Here is a 22,196-nt window from a genome sequence, read left to right as displayed (position 1 = left end):
CAACTGGCGCTGTTGCCGCCGTGTCCTCGCGCCACCTGTGCGGGCGAGGCTGGCGCCCGAGGCTGGCCCAGGGGAGCCCGAAGCGAGCTGGTTTTAGGTTGCTTTCTTAGAAGCCTCGGCTGGGGCAGGAACAAAGCTGAACTTTAGGAGAAAAGAATAAAATAAAGGCTTGGTTTACCCTGTGCGGCAGCCAGAGGAGAGGGGGCCAGGGCCTGGGCGGCCACCTGCCAGGAAGGGAGGCACCTCCTCACCTCCCCTGCCGGTGGGGCCTGCCTGGCACCTTGTCCCTCTGCTCCCCTCCCCCCCACTGCTTCCCCAGAAATGCCCCCTCTTCCGTTTCCCTCCACAGGAGCTCTCTCCTCCCCCCCCCACCCCCCCCCCCCCCCCGCTGCCCTCTACCCCCACCCCCGGCTGTTTGCTTACAGAAGGTCAGGAAGAGCCAGGCAGAGATCCCTCAGTTCCCTGTGCCCATCCTCAAAGCGACTGCACCAAGGAACCCCCCCAGAATACCCTTCAGAATGGAACCCCCTTTTGGCACCCCCTGCTGACACCACAAAGCCAGAGTCCAGCGCCCACAGCTGTGCCAGCCTGGGGGGCACCCCACAGACCCCAGGACCTTCCCCAAGATGAGAAAATGTGGGTGACCAGGGGTCTCTTCTCTGTGGACCCTCCCTCTGGACAGCAGGGACCCAGGCCCTGCGGTGTCGGCCCCCAGGCAGTGTAGCTCCAGCAAGGAGCAGGGCACAGGCTCCAGGAGTGCAGACACACACATGCACATGCATGTACACACATGCACTCTGTAGGCACACACTCATGCACATGCATGTACACACATGCACTCCGTAGGCACACACTCATGCACATGCATGTACACACATGCACTCCGTAGGCACACACTCATGCACATGCATGTACACACATGCACTCACGGGCCCAGGGATCAGCTGGGCCGAGTCCCAGACGCCCAGCCCCGGCTCCCCACCTCCCTCTCCAGATTCTAAACCCCTTCCCGTGGCAAGGGCACAGCAAGGCGCAGGAATGCGGGGTTTAATTTCTGTGGGATCACTACCAGCAGGAAAGGGAGGTGAGACAAATTAAATTAAATAAAATGATTTTGCAGGATTTAATTTTGCCAATCTAATAAGAGGTCTGGACCTCGGCAAACACGCAGTCATCAAACACACCCACAGAAGGGGGAGGGGGCGGGTACCCTGGGAAACGCGGCAGGAGAAAACGGAGCCCTGGCCACCCCACCTCCCCTGCCCCGGCCGGGCCCTGACCTCTCCCCGGACAGCCCCCCTGGCCCCCAGCCCTGCCCTCTCAGCAGAAGCCCGCTGTTTGCAAGGACACCCCCCCCCCCGAAGAGTTTGGGGCGAGGACCCGTGGCCACACCCCCAGGACGGTGTCTGGCAGGGAGGCAGCAGGTTACTCTGTGAGTCAGCATGCACACGCACACGCACACGCGTGCACACACACATGGAGCACACGGCCTCAGGAACACGCCCAGCTGCTGCGTGGAGGATGATGGGGGGGCGGGGGGGGCTCACTTTGGACAGCGGCCTGCAGAGCCATTGCCTCACTTTTCCCTGCAGCCCGGGCTCCGTCACTGCCTGCAGGAGGGAAGCGCCCCGACATCCGAGTGCAGAGCAGCTGAGGGCGGAGTGGGCCCTCTGGGGGCCAAGGTGCCCGTCGGCTTTGAGGCTGCCCAGCTCGGGTGTGCCGGGCCCCTGGGGGCTGGGCAAGGCACCAACTGCTTCAGGCTTCAGGTTTGCATTAAACTTTTAATGCACCATAAAGCAGGGCTGGGCCTCCACAGCATCACCGCTCATGGGGGGCCAGCCGGCTCGTGAATCCCCCCCCCCCCCCCCCCCCGCCCCCAGAAGCAGGAGCAGGGCTCCGGGCGGGGTCTCAGCTCTCAGGAGCCCCTCCCTCGGACCCCACACCACCCCCTCCAGGTGGGTGCAGAGAAGGACACTGAGGTGCTGAGAGGGCAGGCCTCCTGCCGAAGCCTCGGGGCAGGACCTGCACCCCATCACCACCCTCCGTGCCTCCTGCTTTTACCTCCCAGTGGCCGGAGGACAGCGCCCTCAGGGCACAGGGCAGCTGAGGCCCAGACTTGCCCGGCTGCCGGCACTCTGCTGCGAGACAAGGATCCTACCCCAGCCTCCGCACTTGGCTGCTCAGGAGGCCCTGGGCGGAGGGAGGGGGCACACGGGCCTCGGAACCCTGAGGTTCCTGAGGCTCATGGGCTCTGCCTGGGGCCCTACCCCCCAGACCCCGCCCGGCTCCCCGTGTCCCAGCCTGAGAGGCAGAGGTGAGAGGCCTTGGGCATCCGGCCAGGCACCTGGGCCGCCTCCGCCCCAGACCACAGCCTGGACGGCTGGAAGCATAAAAGCTGGTTTTAACGGCGCTAACAAACGTTTGCCTGGAAGCGGTTCTTCCCAAACAGAGAAGGGCGGTGTGCCAGGGCCTGCAAAGTCAGAATGCGCCCATCAGTCCGCCCGGCCCCGGAGAAGACACCGAGAGCACCGTCCCCAGACACCAGCATGAGCCGGGGCCCTTCCAACCCCAGCCCCGAGGGCCAGGGCACCCCCACCCAGGCCCCGAGGGCCAGGGCACCCCCACCCAGGCCCCGAGGGCCAGGGCACCCCCACCCCGGCCCCGAGGGCCAGGGCACCCCCACCCCAGCCCCGAGGGCCAGGGCACCCCCACCCCACCACCACCAGGCCCCATCAGACCCCAGCCACTGGGCCCCGGGGTTGGGTGCGAGCTAGGTGGACACCCCGTCAGGTGGACAGGGCCCTGAGTCCCGCAGCACACGGCCTGTGCAGGGCTCTGCTGAGGGTCCGGGTGAGGGTCTTTGGGTCCACGTCGGGGGGGTGGGCACATCCTGTGGCTCATCTGACACAACTCACCCTGCCGCCGCCCTCCCCCTCAAACACTGACATGAGTGGGGGTGGGGGGGGCCAAGCAAACACGGGGTGAACCTAGAGCCACACCAGCAGCAGTCACTCAGCAAAGCAGCCGGGGCTAAGGGCCCACCCACGGACCAGCCCCCGCCCTGGGGCCCCCACCCGGCCCCCTGCCTCCAGCCCTGAGCCCCACGGAGTCCACGCCGGCCACGAAAGGGTTCCAGAGGTTTCCCGAGAATTAAGCGGTGTTTTGAGCAGAGCCGACAATCTCCCCGTATTTGTAATTTAAATAACGTAAGCTTGAAGAGTGCCTCCCTGGGGCGCAGTTTAATAACTTAAAACGCCAGCTCGCTCCTGGGCTGGCTGCGCCCTCCTCTCTCATCTCCGAGACAGGGTTGCCCCTCAACCCCTGCGCATGGGGGCGCCGGGGGGGAGGGGGGGGGGGGCTGGCAATGCCAGCAGGGGCTGCCCAGGCTGAGCTGGCGGGAGCTGGGCCCCCCCGGGCCCACGCAGCACCCCCTCCCCTCCCTCTGCTAATGGGCCTGGGGGGTCTTTGGGGGGACGGTCCCAGGGCCGCGGGAGGGCAGGGGGCCTGGAGCCCTCCCAGGCGTGGGCGGAGGGGCAGTGGGGGCGGGCCAGCCAGTGGGGTCACTCAGCTCATTAAGAAGCCGCCCCCACACGTTCCCTCGTTAATATTCATCACCCTCCTCATCTGCATATCCTGCCATAAATAGTCGAGGTAAGACACAAGCTCCTGCATTTCTAATTATACTTAAAAACCTAATGTAAATCAGCCAGACACACAAACACTAAATCAGCCACCGTGGGGGGGCGATTACGCGGAGACGGGTCCCAGCCCACCAGCCCCCACTCAGGGCTCGCAGGGTGGCGGCTGCCGGTGGAGCCCACCTGGCCCAGGGCTGGGCAGCCCAGGCCACACCATGTTGCCCTCAAGTAAGAGACGAGTGTGGGGCAGGGGAGACGCCCACAGACAGCACCTCAAGGACATGCCGCCCCTCCCCCGGGGCCACCAGCCTGCCCCACCTTCTCCCAAGGGGCTCCTTCCAGCCCTGCACAGGGACTGGCTCTGTTGTCCTGTCCAGAGGGGCACCCCAGCCCTCACGGCGGCGCGGACAGATTCAGGCCCCGTGGGCCCAGCGGCAGCTGGAAACCAGGGCACCTGAGACAAAGCACCATCCATGAGCCCGGGAGGTGGGCAGCCAAAAGCAGTGACACCCGCCCCCGCCCCCCCCCCCCCCCCCCCGTCACACACAGGTCCTGGCCCCTAACGCCAGGGCCACCCGACCTCCATCTGGGAGCTGGGCCCTAGGCTGGCCCAACCCGGCTCCTCCTGGGTGGGGTGGTGGGGCCACCTCAGGGACCCGCGGGAGGCACAGGCCTGGGGGACGCGAGGGTCACCCCATCTGCCTTTAGAGAGAGATGCAGAGAGGCTGCCGCTGCCCGCATCTGCCTGGCATCGTGCCCAGACCTATTTTTAAGCCCATTTACTAGAAATCCCACAAATTAAAGGAAATACGGATAATGCAGTCAGAATCCTGGGGGCCGAATAAAAGCTACACATAATTGTCCTCATGCTGCCGCGTGAGAATCTTAACCGCAAGCCCGGGCTCCCCGAAGCCCTGTGCAGCGGCTGTGTTAAGGAGAGAGCCAGGGGGGAGGGGGGGGGACTGTGCTCCCGGTATCAGAGGCCATAAAAGGTAATTACTGATATGAAAAATAAAGACCAGAGATACAGCCCTGACTTTATGGCCCAGGTACCGACACATGGCCGGCAGGCGGGCGGCGCGTTCTTCCCAGAAGGCGGGTCCAGGCCGGGGCGCCCCTCTCCTCTGGAGGCAGCTCCTGTGCAGGACGGGGTGAGGGCGCCAGGCTGCCCTGGGGTCCTCCCTCACCAGCGCCTGGCACCGCCCGCCTCCAGCGCCCAGTGTCGCCCCAGCTGGTTCCCGTGGCTCCCCCGAGCCCCGAAGCCGAGGCGGGGGCTGCAGACACCGAGGGCACAACCGGAGCCTGGGGAGGGGCCAGGGCCCAATGCTCCCTCCAGAGGGACCAGGACACACTGGTCCCCTCAGGTGAGGGGTGCAAGGCCTCCGTGGGTCCGAGGGTCAGGCCCAGGCCCACGCGCTCACCAGCCTCGGAGGCGAGTCAGGACGGAGGCCAGGCGGCCGGGTGCTCCAGGCGGAGGGCATGGCGGACGCAGCGGGTGGGCAGCCCAGGCCGGTGGAGTCAGCCCCACCGAGTCTTGTCTCCGCTGTGAACCGGGGGCGCAGGCCTCGGCCTTTGCTGACCCTCTTTTTCTTTTTGTTTATTTCCCTCCAAGACGGCACTCGGTCTGGTTCTCAGCCACGTCCACACGTGTCACCTGTGGGTGGGGCCAGGTCTCTCGTCCAGAAACATCAATGATGAGAGAGAATCATTGATCGGCTGCCTCCTGCACGCCCCCGACTGGGGGTCAAGCCTGCAACCTGGGCACATGTCCTGACTGAGAATCGAACCGTGACCTCCTGGTTCAGAGGCTGACGCCCAATCACTGAGCCACACTGGCTGGGCTGGCAGGTGGGTGACGGGCAGTCCTGGTCCCACAGCCCAGGGCCCAGAGTGCAGCCCCACCACTGGGCAGTCTCCACCTCCTCTGGGGCCCTGGGAGCCGCAGGGACGCCGGGGGGGCTGGGGAGGCAGCACCCGAGGGTCACCTGCCCTGCAGCACAGAGAGCAGGAGTCACCTCGCTGTCACCATCGCGCATGCCGCAGTCACCGTGGCACCTCCGTTCCCCAGCAGGTCCCCCGGGAGCACTGACGGTAAATACGTTAATCTGAGCTCAATCACGGCTTTGCAACAAGGTGTGTGCTCCATTAGTTACGGCACCTGGAGACGCCACTGAGTGTAGGGGCGTCCATCCAGGGCAAAGGGACCCAGCACATGGGGTGGGGGGCGAGGGGGCCGCGTGGGGGAGCGAGGGGAGGCTGCTGCGGGCTCCCCAAACATGAGCCGCTGGCACCCTGAACCCCGGAGGCCAAGCCTCGCAGAAAACGCCCAGCGTCACCTTCGGCTTCTGGGCAGGTGACGTTCCCGCAGCGCAGGCCGGACTCCAGGGGCCAGGCAGGTGGAGCAGGGCCTGTGCCCAGGTCACTTCGGTCCCTTGTCCTCCAGCCGTGACCGGGTCCAGGTGCAGCTGGGAGGCAGGACCTGGGTCCGTGGCCTGAGGGACCTCTGCCTGCCCCCCAGAGCCGGGCTGGCAGGAGCCACTGTGAGCCGTGGGCAAGCCTGCACCGGTCCTGGGACGCCACCCCCTCCCCGTGCCCTCCGGAGGGTTGGGGACAGCTGCCTGGTTGGTGGCTGCTCAGATGCATGGAGGTGGCAGGAGCGCTGAGCTGAGACACCACAGCCCCAGGTCAAGGATCTCAAATCATCTCGGGAAAGAAACAATCTGTCGTCCGAGCTCACAAATTCCGGAACTGACCGGGGCACGGGAAGGACTTGCCAAGGAAGGCGAGCGACCGAACTCAGAACGAGGCAGGCACCCTCGTCCCAGCAGCCCCAGGGGCTGGGAACCCGGAGAGAAAGCAGCGGGGTGAGCGAGGGGGAGGGGCGGGTCAGCGTGGGGACTCGACCTAGTTAACCTATGACCTGCCCTGGTACCGTGCTCCCTGCTGGGGCGACAGTCCGGCCCAGGCATCGGGCACCGGCGCTGGCACCTCCTCCCGCCGGCACGGGCGTCCGGCGCCACGCTCCCTGCCCGGCATCCCGAAGGCGGCCTGGGCACGCGTCCTGGGGCTTCCGCCTCCCGCCGCTAACGAACTCCCTCACGAGGCTTCTTGGAAATCAGCGGCTGTGACGTAATCACAGCTGCCGGGCCCTGACCGGCCGCGCCGCGTCTCCTTCAGTTATAATTGTTACCAAAGTCGGTGAAGACACAGCGAGGAGGAACCGAAACCCTGAGGGATGCCCAGGGGCCTGGGGGGCACCCCGCTGCCCTGTTCCCCCCTCCCCCGCCTCCCTCCCGCCTGCCCCGGGACCAGGAGGCGCAGTCCTTCTGCAGGGCCGGGCTGTCTACCTGGTGCACCTGGCCCAGGTGAGCAGGCGAGCAGGTGAGGGCGGGCGAGGGGCAGCTGCACCTGCTGTCTTTGTCCTGCCCCGGCCCCTCCAGGGCAGCACCTGGACCCAGGAAGGCCCTCTGCTCTGGGCCCAACCCTCTGGACTGTCTCCTTCTGTGAAGCGAGGGGTATTGGACACCCTCCAACGACCCTGGGTCCTGGCTGACCCGCCAGCGGCTCTGGGCAGCGCGTCACAGAGCCAGACTGACCACAGGACGCCGCAGCGAGCAGGGGAGGGTGGGGCTTCTCGTCAAAGGGCTGCAGGTGTGATGCCATCCCAAGCCTCGGCCTCGGGGCCTCCAGCCCACACCCAGGACCAGGGAGCCAGAAGCGACCAGACCCTAGAGCAGTGGTTCTCAACCTTCTGGCCCTTTAAATACACTTCCTCATGTGGTGACCCAACCATAAAATTAGTTTCGTTGCTACTTCATCACTGTCATGTTGCTGCTGTTATGAATCGTCATGTAAATATCTGAGATGCAGGATGGTCTTAGGCGACCCCTGTGAAAGGGTCGTTTGACCACCAAAGGGGTCGCGACCCACAGGTTGAGAACCACTGCTCTAGAGCCTGGGGAGGGAGTCCCCTGATTTGGGACTTGGGACCTCAGAACCGGGAGAGCATAAACTGCTTTTATTTGTTTACTAGAGGCCTGGTGCACGAGATTCGTGCACTTGAGGGGGCGGTCCCTCAGCCTAGCCTGCGCCCCTCACAGTCCAAGACCCCTCGGGGGATGTCCGCCTGCTGGCTTAGGCCTGATGCCCCTGGAGATCGGGCCTAAGCCGGCAGTCAGACATCCCTCGCAGTCCAGGGCTCTCGCAGTCCGGGACCCCTCACTCCTTACAGCTGCAGGCAGGAGAGGCTCCTGCTACCACTGCTGTGCTCGCCAGCCGTGAGCCCAGGCGGCTTCTGGCTCAGCGGTGCTCCCACTGTGGGAGTGCACTGGCCACCAGGGGGCAGCTCCTGCGTTGAGTGTCTGCCCCCTGGTGGTCAGTGCATGTCATAGTGACCGGTCGACCAATCGTTTGGTCAACTGGTCGTAACTGTAGCTTAGGCTTTTATATATATAGATTTATTAAAACATGGATTTTTAGAGAGAGATCAATTGATTTGTTGTTCCACTTATTAATGCATTCATTGGATGATTTTTTAAAAATTTCACTTGTTTTCTTGTCTACCTTTTTAAATATATTTTTATTGATTTCAGAGAGGAAGGAGAGGGAGACAGAAACATCAGTGATGAGAATCACAGATTGGCTGCCTCCTGCACGCCCCCTACTGTAGATCGAGCCCACAACCTGGGCATGTGCTATTGACTGGAATTGAACCCGGGACCCTTCAGTTCCTAGGCCGACGCTCATCACTGAGCCACACCAGCTAGGGCCACTGGCTGATTCTCGTGTGTGCCCTGACGGGGATCAAACCTGCAGCCTTGGGTATCAGGACGACCCTCTGACGCACTGAGTTGCCCGACCAGAGCCCATCCCAGCTGGTGGCACTTTGTTCAGCCGCCCCGGGGAGCACACAACCCTCACCCTACGTGGACCTCGACCCTGCTGGCCGCGGGCTGACCGGCTCAGACTCAGACAACATCCTCCAGGACCAGGCGGCCCCGAAACCGCTGGGGTCAGGGAGGAGACGCGGCCTACGGGAGGCCACCTCTCTACGGACCCCACTTCTCACGCTTGTCGTCCGCAGGGGGGGACACCAGGCTGGGGACACCTCCCCTCCTGCTTCACCCTCCTGGGCACACGGCCCCGGAGCCCAGAGGAAGGGGGCGCAGTGCCGTCCGCAGCCTGGCCCCTGGGGCCCGTTCTAGGGACCCAGCTACCCTCGCCGGATGGTGCTCTGTTCTTTTCTCTTTGCCGGGTTTGGTATTTCCCCCAATTTCATGACTTACTTTTTTCTTGGGGGGGCGGGGGATGGGAGGAACACAGGAAGAGAGGACAGAGGGCCACCTGGTGGGGTCTCTGCTACAGTCTGGTCCACGGTGGCCACACGCCTCTCCTCCCAGGACCCTCACAGGCCATGGACGGGCCAACCAGACTGGTTACAACAATCAACACGAATCCTGCGTCCTGTCCCCAAACCTCCGTGACCACGGGCACAGTCTCGGGAAGATCCCCCTCCATCGGCCGCCCCGTTTCCTGCCCTGCACCCCAGCCCTGCCCCTGACAACAGAGCCCCCTAGACCTCCTGCCTGCACGGGCCCTCATGCCCACCTGGCACTTGTCTGTCCGTGTGTCTGGCTGTCCGCCCTCCTGGGCAAGCACAGGGCTGAGCACATGGCCTGCCCCCTCCGGGCACTGAAGGGTTTCTATGTGCCCCGGCCACCCTGGGTTGAATAGGGTCTCCCCAGATTCATGTCCACCCAGGACCTCAGAATGTGACCTTATTAGGAAAGAAGGTCTCTCAGGATTAGTTAGGGTCTCACAATCCTGGATCGCATGGGCCCTGCACCCAATGCCGGGTGTCCTGGTAAGAAGAGGGACCTTTGGGCACAGACACAGAGGGACGACGGCCACGGACCGTGGACATGAAGACGGGAGGGACGTGTTTCAGGCCCAGGGAGGCCAGGGCTGCCGGCACCGCCAGGAGCTGGGGAGGCAGGGGTTCCCCCGGAGCCCCAGGAGGAGCCAGCCCTGCCCACACCTCGATGTTGACTGTGGCTCCAGAGCTGAGAGGGTAACCGCCTGTTGTCTCAAGCTCCGGGTTTATGGTGGGTGAGCTCACAGGCTCCCGCCCCTCCCACAGGGAAACAGATCACAGCCCTGTGTCCGGGAGCTGGCGGACCCCACAGCAACCTCCGGAGCAGTGGTCACAGAGGAGGTGGGCTTGGCAGGAAAGGGGGAGGCGGGCGGGTCACAGGGGAAAAGCAGGCGGGGACCCCTCCCCCCCTCCAGCCAGGATGTCCGCACAGAGCCCCCCAGGGGACAGGACGTGGGATGCACCCCCTTTGTTTCTGCTTCAGAGCTCACCGTCCGCACCCTCCACTTCACACATGGGGAAACTGAGGCCCGGGGTCCCCCAGCAGCACAGTGAGGGGTGGGGTTCAAATCACAAGACAACACTGGCCCTATTCCCGGGCTCTGTGGCCGCCGCTGCTCCGTGGACGATGGTAGGGCTCGTCCCCACAGAGTCCTCAGAACTGTCAGGCCCCGCCCAGTCCCAGCAGCCCCTGAGCTGTGCCTGCCTCTCCTCTGAGCTATTGGGGGGCGGGTGGGGGGGTAGCATCTGGCACCAGGCCCCCTGCTCCCCGCTTGCCGTTCACGGTGATTTGACCAGGAGGGGCAGTGCGACCAGGGGGGGCAGTGTGACCAGGAGGGGCAGTGCGACCAGGGGGGGCAGTGTGACCAGGAGGGGCAGTGCGACCAGGGGGGGCAGTGTGACCAGGAGGGGCAGTGCGACCAGGGGGGGCAGTGTGACCAGGAGGGGCAGTGCGACCAGGAGGGGCAGTGCGACCAGGAGGGGCAGTGCGGCACGAAGCACGGTTGGCGGCCGGCACTGGGGTGCAGGAACCCCTAAGATCCCATGGTTGCCAGGCGGACACTGTCTCTGAGAGTCCACAAATGGTCCCGCTCTGTGGGGTCAGGAACATTTTCACCCCAAACCTGCTCTGTCCAGTTTCTTCAGTAAGTGGGACAGAGGGCGACGGAAGAAATCTTGAAGCTGGCGGACTGCAGCCCGGCCCCCATCAGAACCAGCGGGGCTGCTGGTGACAGGGGATGAAGCAGCTACCTTCCGACCAGCTCCTGTCCCTCCCCCTCCCCCTCCCCAGGGCGGCACTGCTTCCCCGGGGCTGCCCAGGCCCTGCACCTGCAAGGCCAGTGTGAGTCCGTCCCAGGATCGCCTGCTGCACGGAGGCCGGTCTGGGACAGGAACTGAGGAGCAAGTGCTGGGAGCTCGGGGTCCCCGGCCCAGCTTCCTCCACGCACCTGCCGGGCCCAGTGTCGAGGCATCACGCACTTAACAGGCATCAGGACCCAGCGACAGGCCCGGGGGTTGGGGAACACGGCTGCTCCGGAGCCTCTTCTGGGTCCACCTGCCCCGATGCCCCTCGTGTCCCTCCCTGAGTACCCCCCCCACCCCCTTCCGCCATGGACCAGGGACAAGGCTGTGGGGAGGGGGGCACTGTCCTGAGACAGCCCAGGGACCGAGGCTGGGGGCCAGGACAGCAGTGCCCCCCGGACCCGCCCCACCCCATCCTGGGAGTGCCGCTGGCGGGCAGTTTGCATCATTCGCTGCCAGTAACGCGGCCCCTGGTGATGCTCTGGCACCAGCGGAGCTGAGGCGGCTGCTGCACCAGAGCCGTCCTCTAGACGCTGCTTCCCTTTATAGGAAGGTGTTGCAAACACAGACACGAAATCCGTCAGTTGCAGCCCCACCGCCAACCACCTGACCGGCTTCCCCGCGAGACCAGCCGTTGTGCCCTGGGCCCCTCCTGCCAGCCTCACCCAGCGGCGCCGCCCAACCCGAACCACTGCTGGTTCCGGCCAGTCAAGGGCACGTCTGTGCAGAGAAGGTCATGGGGCACCTGCTGCCCACCTGGCCGGGTCCCCACCGCCCTGGAGGTGGGCAGAGGGGCTCCCTTCACCCCGCCCAGCATCATGCTGGACACCCCAGTGCCCAGGAAGCCAGGCTCCTAGGAGACACATGGGTGCCACGGAGTCCTGAGAACTCAATCCGGAGGCTCGGGCGCCACCGGAACTGCCACGAAGCCCCGAGGGCCTGGCCAGGGGCTCCCATCGCCCCTCCCCCAGCGCCCTCTCCCCAGGACAGTGAGCTCACCCTCACTCTCGCTCAGCCACACCCAGCTGTGGCCTGCGGCACCTCCGAGAGCCGGGAGACATCCCTGGCAGGTGAGCGGCCTGGCAGCGTCCACACCCCAGGTGTCCCCTGGGAGCAGAGCAGTGGGTATATACAGGCTCCACTGGGGAGGGGAGAGGGTGAGGCGGGATGGAGGGGCAGGGCCTACCACTTGGGGCCCCCCCACCCCTCCACGAACGGGGCAGAGGAAGCCAAGGGCTCCCCTCTCCTCCCTACAGTTAGGAGCCAGGCCACCCTCAACCTCTATTTTCTTAAAAGCTTTTTTTTTCTTTTTTATTAAAAAAAAATCCAATTATAGCACAAATCTCTCAGCAGGGGTCAGTGTGGAATAAGAATAGCCAGAGTTAATGGACATGACACAGGCAAGATTAATGCCTAAAGGGTTTCCAAAGTTGTATGATGCAGATTTCATTAACATTTTAATTGTAATGTATCTTTTTAATCTTCTCTCACCCTAATGGTTTTATATCCAAAAGAAAAAAAAATAGGAAGAAAAAACTGCTGACAACAACAAAAAGTATCAATATACAGAATTTAACAAAGGCGCTTAGCAGTCCAACGGAAACCAAATTAAATGAGCAAAACTATGTTAACATTCTGATTTTCTAACAGCAGGAAAGTCAGAACGCAGCGAAAGCCATGGCAGGGACGGGCGAGGACGGAGCCAGGGCGGCGGAGGGAGAGGCCAGGCCCCGCCTTTCTGCTCTCGATGGTGGAGGGGGCTCCCCCTAAGGCCCCAGCAGCCCCCTGCTCCCCACTATCTGGACGCCAGAAAATGCCAATCTTCAGAACATACCGGCCATCAGGGCGGGAGCCCTGGTACCACAGGATGGGGAGGGGTGCCACCATCATGAGGGGCCTTTGGGGGGGCAAGGGCTGGGCTGAAGACAAGCGGGCACCCACCCCCAAGGCCCACGAGGAGGCCCAGAAGGCCCTGGACGGCACTGCTACCTCCAATTTTCAAGGTGTTTTCTCCAGAAATACAACCAACCCTGACCACTCAGGGCCCCGGGCTTTTATTTATTTATTTTAAATATATTTTCATTGATTTCAGAGGGGAAGGGAGAGAGAGAGAGAGATAGAAACATCGGTGATGAGAGAGAATCATGGATCAGCTGCCTCCTGCACGCCCCACACTGGGGATCGAGCCCACAAACCGGGCCTGTGCCCTTGACCGAAATCGAACCTGAGACCCTTCAGTCCACAGGCTGGGGCTCTATCCACTGAACCACACCAGCCAGGGCCAGATTTTTATTTTCAATCAACAGACGCTCCTAGAGCACCAAGCTTGTGCTGACCCTCCGCCCCCAATCCAGCCCCCCCAGGGCCACACCCCCAGGTCCAGGCCACCCTCAGGGACCGTGGCTGGGCCTGGGACACAGCCCGAACTGTGGCTCACCCCAGTGACTATATATGGGCACTTTCAGCCCCTGCGTCCCCGCCCCCGGCACTGCCTGCTTCCCAGGCTCCGGGCAGGCACTGGGCGGGGCCCAGGAGCTCCCGGCCCATCCATGGCCATGTGCCCTCCTGGATGCCAGGGCCCGGGCTGCGGGGGAGGGGCAGGATTCCTTCGGACGGGCCAGAGCCAGCCTCCGCTCCCCGTGAGGCCGTGAGGCCGGGAAGCGTCTCAGAGAAAAGAAGCTTCCATCCTCCCTGGAGACTGGGAAGCAGCCTCCCCTTAAAGGACCATGACCCTCACTGGCTCCAGCCCATTTCCCGGGAGGGCCCCTGGGGAGGCCCCCCAGGCCAAGCCCGTGCTGCACAGAGGCCAGGCCAGGCCTGCTCACCTCAGCCTCCCAGCACCTAATAAGGAAGCTGCCCCGATGCACAGGGAGGGCTCAGAGAGGGCGAGTTACCCACCCACGTTCACACAGCCTTGGGGCGCACGTGACCTGGGAGAGCCTGAAGGGCTCGTGCCCCTCTGCGTGCCTGGACACAGGCCCGGCCAGCGGCGGGGGCGGGCGGGGCCCCGAGAGCCCAGATGCCCTCCCCGTCCTTCTGCTCCCAGGGCTCCCAGCCGGGGCAGCCGTGGGGCACGGGGGTCCCTCCCTCCCCCCAGGATGCCAGCCACAGGCACCAGGAGCCATGCTCTCAGTCCCTGGCCCTGACCCTTCTAGACCCGCTGTGCCTGCCCCGGCCGCCTGGGGAGACCCTCCCTGGGTCAGAGTTCCTGCTCTTCCCAGGCCTGATCTGAAAGACAAAGGCCAGACCCGCAGAGAGGAAGCCCGGCACCACCCTGTCAGCAGCTGCAGGTGCAGAGGGAGCCGCGCCCCCAGCATATCTCACTCATGATCTCATCCAGGCCCGGCCGGGCCGGTGAGAGCAGGAATTCGCTAACAGAGAAACCGAGGCCAGGCCGCCAGGGCCGCCGGCCCAGAGGTGAGCAGCGCCTCAGGCCCGTGAGGAGTGAGGTTGTCTTCCCAGCCGGCACCCCGGGTCCAAGGCTGGGAGGGCGGGAAGGGCATGACCTCTCCACACACAGAGAGGAAACCGGGAGGGGTGGGGCCTCACGGGGTGGAGGGGGCGGACTGCTCCCCTCAGGGAGGAGGAGAGGGCGCCCAGGGAGGGCCCAGCTCACGGACCCTGGAGGCAAGTGGCCGGCTGGGCTGGTGAGAGGCCCAAGGGAGCCGGCCCCTCGCCAGCCGTCAGACCCCAGGCCCAGCAGGCGTTCCAAGCCCCTACAGTGCGCAGGCTCTGGGCAGCCTCTGCTCACCAGGAGCAGCTGGGGACACAGCCCCGGCCCCGGGAAAGCCCCGTGCACCACCCCAGAGGGTTTGCTCCCCATCAAAGACCAGGCCTGGAAGCCAGCCCCAGGTCCTGGGCCTGCAGACCGCCCTTCCTTAGTGCCGGTCACACGTGGGGCGGGGGCGGGGAGCAAAGGGCCTGGTTCTCCTGAGGAAGGCGCTGGAGTCTGGAGCGAGGGGCCTGATCAGCTCTCGCTGGATCTGACGGGTGGGGCAGACACTCACCACCCGCTCCCCCAGCCCCACCCCCGCCAAGGCCGCTCCTCTCACCCCACAGCCCAAGGGGACAACACGAGCCAGGAGAGACAAGGCCAACCAGAGCACAGGTGAGAGCACAGGTGAGCAGGAGGGGCAGATGGGCGGCGTAGGGAGGCGTGGAGGGAGCCAGGCCCCGGGTGTCTGAGGTCTGTGTCCCATGCATTTGGGGAGCACAGGCCTCAGAGGGCGAGGTGCAAGGGGAGCGTGGGAACACCCCGAAAGGGTCAATGCCCAGTGCTTACCTTCTGTCCCGTGAGGGGCCCTGGGCCCATGACACAGGCCTGGCGAGCAGGACCCCAGAGGTAAAGGTCCGGGGGACCCGGCTGTGAGGGCCACTGCCATCGCCCCTCTTACTGGAGCAGCACGCTCACGTTTTGGTGAAAGACAGGAGAGGTTTGCAGGGTTCTGCACAGTCACCGTGAGCCCACCTCCCCGAGGGGCCCCTCGGACACACATCTGTGACCGAGGACCCAGGGGCAGCAGCCTGGCGTTCCAGCATCAGTCACCGCCCAGCACCGGCCCCGCTGAACACGTCCTGCAGAGACGGAGCTGGACGCAGCGTCACCAGCTGGGTATCAGACAACGCGTCCAGCGCCCTGCCGGCCTGGGTGTGACCACTGACAACAGATCTCCGGCCACTGAGCGGGGACAAGTGATACCCCATTCTACGTCTGCACTCCTTCCGGCGGCTCCCGGGGACAGGGGGGCGAACCCCTAGGTCTCACCGTCTGTTTCCCTGGCTCGGACTCCAGCTAAGGTGCCCCCAACAGTGGAATGGCCCCGGGGGAATGCCCACAGGCCTGGGGGCTCCATGGAGCGGTTTGGGGGGGTGCTGGGAGCTGGGAGGAGCGCAGCCGCCTGACCCTCCTCCTCCTCTTGGCTGCCGAGCCTCGTTTCCTCATCCGTAAAATGGGGCCAACAATGGAGGCAGCCTCTCCGGGCGGGGGAGGGGAGACCTGGAGAGAAACCTCCGCAGACCAGCCCGCCCGCCACGGGGAGAGGAGGGGGGGCACAGGGAGACCCCGTTACTGGATGGTGCGCTCTGAGCTGGGGGGGGCAGAAAGCAGCTACCCCCACCTCCCGGTTCACGCCCCCCCACGGACTCAGGGACCACAAGCAGCCAAAGGAGGCCCGGTTGGGTCCCAACAGTCCCGGGAAATACCACTGGGAAGAGGGCGCCAGATGCCCACGGGGGCAACTTCTCAGGCCTGGAGGCCCGGGAGGGGGAGGGGAGGGGAGGGACCCAGCTCCAGGGAACCGGCCTGCAGCGACCCCCGAGGAGAGCGGGCACTCACCGGCCCAAGACAGCGCTTCGGAGAGCCCGGGCGGAACCGGAGGCGACCTCTGACCTCGTGACCCGCTCACCCCACTGACCGGCGGCGCAGGTCCCCCGCCCCGGCCAAGAGTTGTGCGCAGCGGCGCAGGGCTCACACCTGGGCTTCCCGGGGCGGGGCCCGCGCCCTAGACCGCCTCCCGCAGGGAAGGCAGGGGGGGCCCCTCCGGGCAGAGCAGCCGCCCCAGGCTCCTCCAGTGGGGGGGTACCCCGTCCTCCCTCCCCCGATGGGGTTCGCGCGAAGACGAACAGGGGCAGTGATGCCCACGAAGGGGTCCCTCCGGGACCGGAAGGAGTGGCGCAAGGCCCGACGGATGCGGACCCGCTCGGACCCCAGCCAGGGTGCGAGGGTGCGTCCCCAGCCCTGGCCCCGGGCCCAACGCACCGGCTTCCCCGCCCCGCGGGATGCGCTCGGTCGGCCCAGCTGCGGGGGAGGGGGGGGGGGCAAGTGTCCCGAGAGGCCGGCGGGAGGGAGACGCCCGGGGAGGGGCGCGGCTCGGTCGGGGCGCCCCCTAGACCCCGGCCCCGCGCACCCCGGCTGGGCGGGCGCCGCGCGAACTTGGGCTGCGGGCCGGCGGCGGGCACTGCGGCAGCGCGGGCGGCGCGGAGTTCGGGGAAGTGCGGGGACCCCGCGCCGAGGGGGCGCCTGGGGCCGAGGGGCGTACCTGCGGGCCCGGCCCGGGGCGGCCTGCGGCGGGGCGGCCGCGGCGGCAGGAAGTCTCGCGTCCGCGCTGCGCTCACATGGACTTTCTCCGCCTCGCCCGGCACCGGCCGCACCGCGGGGCGGGGCGCGGGAGGCGCGGGCGGTTAAAGGGACAGCGCCCGGCCGCGCGCGCTCGCCACCAGGTGGCCCTGGGAGGGGGGCCCGGACGGGTGTCCCGGGGAGCGGGGACCCCGTGTAGGGAGCCAGGAGGGGTGGCCCGGGCGTGGGGCCAGGGGCTCCGTGGGAGGCGGCAGCCCCCCGCCCCGAGCGCCGCCTTCCGGAGCTCCAGGGGTCGGACCCTGCACCGCGCACTGGGCCGGGCAGCGGGGCAGGTGAGGGCCGCGGCGCCGACCTGCACGGCCCCGGGAGGCCCCGGCCCCCTCCGCTCCCGCGGCGCGCCCCTCCCCGCGGCGGCCGCGCTGGCACGGAGCAGCCTGCAGGACGCGCGCCCAGTGGGGCTCCGGGCCGAAGGGGTGCGCGCCTCGCCCCCGGCTGACACTCAGCGGCCGGAGAGCTGCGATGCGGGAGCCCCTGGGCACAGGCCTGGCACTGCGGGCGGCGGGACGGTCTGCCTCCAGGCGGGTGTGAGCACCGGCTCACTGGTGAACTGAGGTGCGGCTCTAAAACAAGTGCAGAAATAAAGCCGCCCACACACCCAGAGGGACCCACAGACGCCCCCAAGTTGCCTCCACCTGCCCTGCAGCCGGGGGTCAGGACGGCTGCAATGGTCCCCCCAGGGCTGAGTCGGCCCGGCTCCCTCCCCCCACCAGGGGCCTTGCAGGAAAATGGGGGTGGCACCAGGACAGTGTCCCCAGCACGGGGAAGTGAAGAGCAAGGCGCCCCCTACCCTCCCAGACGACATTCGGGGCCGGTGGGGGTCAGACGCTAAAGCCCTGCAGGACAGTTAGCCAAGGTCATTCCTAGGACAAATGTCAGAGCCTTCGCCCAAATATCCCTGGTCCCCAGGCTCATGCTAGATACTTGACCGTGGTCGCAGACTGACCCCCAGTCCCAGCTTGAACCCTCAAGGACTCTGGGCACCCCCGGACCCCACTTACTCCTAGACATGGTCCCAGGTCCCACTGCCATCCAAGCCCTCAGGGTAGTCTGTGTTCCTGAGACACTGTCAGGTGGTGTGGCTTGTGCTCCTGGCCCAGGAGGTGCAGGTGAGAGAAGCAGGTAAACTGCCCACCCCAGGGGCCAGCAGAGCTCGGGGCCAGGTGGGAGGGGACATGCCTGGGTCCCGCAGCCCCGCCGCCCAGGATTCCCGAGGCTCCTCAGTGCTGTTCATGATGTCAGCCGTGCAGACTCCCCGGGGTCCTGGACGTTGGCTTCCACATATGACAGGTGTGAGCAGAGACAGACGCACCTGCTTCCAGCCATAAGCAGCATCCACTCCCTCAGGTCCTCCCATAGCCAGGGGGGTCGTGAGGAGGGGACCCACCAGGACCTGAGGGGTGACTGCCTCCCTAGCAGCAGGTGGGGGCAGGGCGAGGGGTGGCTGGGGAGCCCGCCCACCTGGGGAGCAGCCCCAAGGGCTTGTACACGCAGGTTGTCATCGCTTATTTTCTAAATGTCCATGAAATGCTTCCTTAGTGAAGGACATTTGGAAATATTAAAGCATCTAGAAGACAGCAGATAACCAGGAACCTCAAGGACCGTGGGGCTGGGCGCAGTGTCTGTGGGGCTGGGCACACCTGTCCTACACCGGCATCTGCACGTCTTCAAGCCGCTGCTGCATGTTCCGCGCGCGCGCCCACCAGAGTTTTCATAATGACCTCCTTTTCTTCCTATTTTACTGAAAGGCAGCGGGAAGGGCTCACTCACACAGGGTCCCCGCATGCCTTACTGGGTGGAGAGAACCTGAAGCCCCAAGGGATGGGGCTGAGAAGCTCCTGCCCTTCATTTGATCTGTGATTATTCAGGCACTGGGGGGAGGGGGGACCCCTCAGCCTGACCTGCGCCCTCTCGCAGTCTGGGACCCCTCGGGGGATGTCCACCTTCCAGCTTAGGCCCGATCCCTCGGGGGATGTCCACCTGCCAGCTTAGGCCTGATCCCTCAGGGGATGTCCACCTGCCAGCTTAAGCCAGCAGTCAGACATCCCTCTCGCAGTCCTGGCTCTCGCAGTCTGGGACCCCTTGTTCCCGCCTGCCTGTAGCAGAGGTGGGAAAGGCTCCCACCACCACCCCACTGCACTCGCCAGCCAGCGCAGCTGTGAACCCGGCTTCTGGCTGATTGGCGCTCCCCCTGTGGGAGCATACTGACCACCAGGAGGCAGCCCCTGCATTGAGCATCTGCCCCCTGGTGGTCAGTGCGCATCATAGCGACCGGTCATTCCACCAGTCGTTGCACCGTTTGGTCGATTTGCATATTAGGGCTTTATTCTACAGGATGTGACCAGTCAGCCTGCTGCTGGCTGATATGCAGGCGTGGCCCTGCGGGGTCTGATTAGCTCTGAGCCCTTCTGAGGTGCCCACAAGGGTCAGGGAGGCCAGCCTGGCATCTGGGCCTGAGCTTCCTGCCCTGAGGCTTGATCCCCCCCCCCCCCCCCTTAATTCAGAGAGCATCTGGTTGGGGGGAGGGACCTCACAAGAAATAAATCTGCACATGGATGAGCCACCAAGGGGAGGGGGTGTCAGGGTTGGGGTGCTGGGTGCATTGGAGCCATGCTTTGGCCTGGTCACCTGTCTGTCCTCCGCTGGATGGCCGAAGCCTTTGGTGCCCGAGGGGTGAGGGGCTCTGTGTGAACCAAGACCCCCTGGGCCACACCAGTCCCTGCTCACTCCACTCTCGCTCCTGGGCTCCAGGCAGTTCAGAGCCCCACCCCCACCCCCGCCCAACGTCTGCGGCCACCAGGGCTCTGCGTGGACCTCAGGCGTGCACGGCCCTCGCACTAAAAGCAAGTGGGTGGGTCCACGTGCCGCAGCCCTGTGCTAGGAAGAGCTCACCTCCTCCATCCGAGGCTCATCTCAGAGAAGGATGAGGGTGTCAAAACTCACTCACCCAGCTGCTGCCTCGGCCTGTCCGCTTGGGTGGTTGGCTGCCGCCTGGAGTGGGACAGGACCCCATAGAACCCCTCACCCCACAGGACGGGGCCTCATGGAGCCCCTCATCCTGTGGGACAGGACCCCACGGAGCCCCTCACTGCGCCTCAGAACTGCCCTCCCACCTCCACGCAGAGGACGGCAGCTGGTCCTGGAAGCCCCATTCCTCCAGCTGCTGGGCCAACCACCTGGGGCTTCTTGTCACCTTTCTGACCCCAGATGCAATCTTTCCCCAGGCTGACAGCTCCGCCTTAAAGCTGGGGCAGGAACCCAACAGCTACCCCCTCTCCTGGCCCACTCCCCTGCTCAGGTCACTGCTGCAGCCCCATAACTGACCCCCCTCTTCCGCCCAGTCTTTGTGCACAGGCAACGTGAGACGCTTGTGACCATGGCAGAGCACACCCCTCCCCTGCTTGGGCCCCTCGGTGGCCCCCACACTCAGCCCAGCTTGGTCCCTCGGCAGCTCTGGCCCCAGGGGACAGGCTCCCCCAGTGTTCAGGGCCCTATCCCTGGCCCCGGGCGGTACCTGGCACAGCTGCATCACAAGGGCCCAGACTGCTGCCCACCTGTCTGAGCTCTGGTGCCTCTTCCCTGTCCGCAGTGTCCAGGGCGCCCGGTCAGCAGGGAGGGAGCAGCAGGCAGGGCCAGTCCTTTGGCCGGGACTGCTGGCCTGGGAACAGACACCATGGACAGCACTGCCCCTTGTCCTGTTGACCGGTCAGAGCCCACAGCACACCCTGCACCATGGCCCCCTGTCTAGGGTGGGAGTGCATGTTTAATGGGGCAGAGTCAAGGGCACGGGATGGAGGGCCCTGCTGTCCACAGCGGTCACCATGGCCCCAAATCCCACAGTGTATCTTGTCTTAATCTCTCCCGTTCTGGCCACACAGCTGACCTACCCTCCTCCTCCCAAGACCTTTGTGTGGCTTCTGGAGCCTCCCCCTCCTTTGCCCTCCCCTAGGCCCTACCTGAGACCCAAGTGCCCCACTGACCACCAGCTGTGGCCAGGTACTCGGGTGGACGGGACAAATACTGGCAGCTCAGACCCCCGGCTCCAGGGAACCTAGTGCCCAGGTAGTCTCTAGTCGGGGGTCTGCAGGGGCGGCAGCAGGGCAATCCCAGGACCCATGCATTCAGATCGGATCTGGTCCTGTGAGGCAGACTGGGAGTGGGGGGTGCCCTTGGGGTCTGCAGGGATGTGGCTGTTAGCAGAGCCCCCTCTCTGGGCAGGGCCGGGCTCCCCCATGTTGTATTCACTGCTGGTGTCCTTGGTCAGGGTCAGCCCCCACCGTCCACTTACCCAGGGGGTGTCCTTAGGCTGAATGCTGGCCCCTGACCTCTCTGGACCTCATTCCCGAGACCCTGCCGGCCACCCCTGCCACCTGAACATCTTACCAAGGATCTGGTGCCTCTATGACATGGGGGGGTATCGGGGGGCACCCCCAGGACGAGGCTTCGGTTCCACAGGCTGGAGCTCAGGCCCAGGAAGCCAGCTCCGCTGAGCCCCTGCCTGGGGCCCCCGCCCTGCCCTGCCAGCGACACTGCTCACCACACCTGGCCTGACTGCCAGGAGCCCAGGGATGCGGCTCATCTCAGGGAGCACAGCCAGTGAGTGCTCATCACCACGCACCAGGGCACCCACGGGAGAGGAGCGGTGATTGCCGGCTAGAAGGAGCCCACAGGGAGAGCCTGGGGTGCTGAGGGCACAGGGCCCCCTGTGCCGATGGGGGAGCCTGCCCTGCCCCTGTGTGTCTCCCCCCCCCAAACACACACACACTGCCAGCCCAGTGCTCCTGGGGCAGGATGCTCACCTGCTCCCGAGGGTGTGAGCAGCTGCAGACACGAGCAGGGCCTCTGTAACCACCCACAGAGCTGCCCCCTCAGTCCCCAGGGGAGGGCTCCCTGGGCCTTACGCACGGCTGAAGGGCGAACAGGCAGCTGGGTTTGTACCCTTCACCATGAAGCCCCCACTTCCAAAACTGGGAAAGCTCGCCCGGTTCTTGTTCATTCACCGTAAGACCAGGGCGGGAACGCGTCCGGTTCAACTCCTACTCAGGCCCTCGAGCTGGCCTGTAACTGAGGCACAAATGGGTCCTGAGAGCAGAGGTCCCTCCACTCCCAAGAGGCCACAGCTGCGCCACCCAGACAGGGACAGCTTGTCCTGCCCTGGGCCCAGCGTGGGCCACTGCCCGCACCTCCACCAGGGTGCCAGGGAGCCTGCACCCGGGAGGCCCCACCGCCCGGGCTCACCCCAGCGGCCACA

At 65.3% G+C, this 22,196-nt stretch overlaps 1 protein-coding gene across 5 annotated transcripts in view; it reads right to left on the bottom strand.

Moving 5' to 3' along the window:
- NACC2 (NACC family member 2) overlaps positions 1-22,196 on the bottom strand; it is a 58,032-nt gene that overhangs the window by 26,768 nt on the left and 9,068 nt on the right. For 3 of the 5 annotated variants that reach the window (XM_070430191.1, XM_070430197.1, XM_070430198.1), the window contains exon 1: positions 16,851-16,932. The exons of 1 other annotated variant lie outside the window; for it this stretch is intronic. The gene's annotated coding sequence lies outside the window, so the exon portion shown is untranslated. Of the gene's footprint in view, positions 1-16,147; positions 16,214-16,850; positions 16,933-22,196 lie in introns of those variants that run through there. One more of the 5 variants, XM_070430193.1, reaches the window with a different exon arrangement.

Source organism: Myotis yumanensis, unplaced genomic scaffold (genome assembly GCF_028538775.1).
Source record: "Myotis yumanensis isolate MYYU_CA2020_CCGP unplaced genomic scaffold, mMyoYum1.0.hap1 SCAF_12, whole genome shotgun sequence".
Lineage (NCBI taxonomy): Eukaryota > Metazoa > Chordata > Mammalia > Chiroptera > Vespertilionidae > Myotis > Myotis yumanensis.
This window is presented reverse-complemented; position numbering and strand designations above follow the sequence as displayed.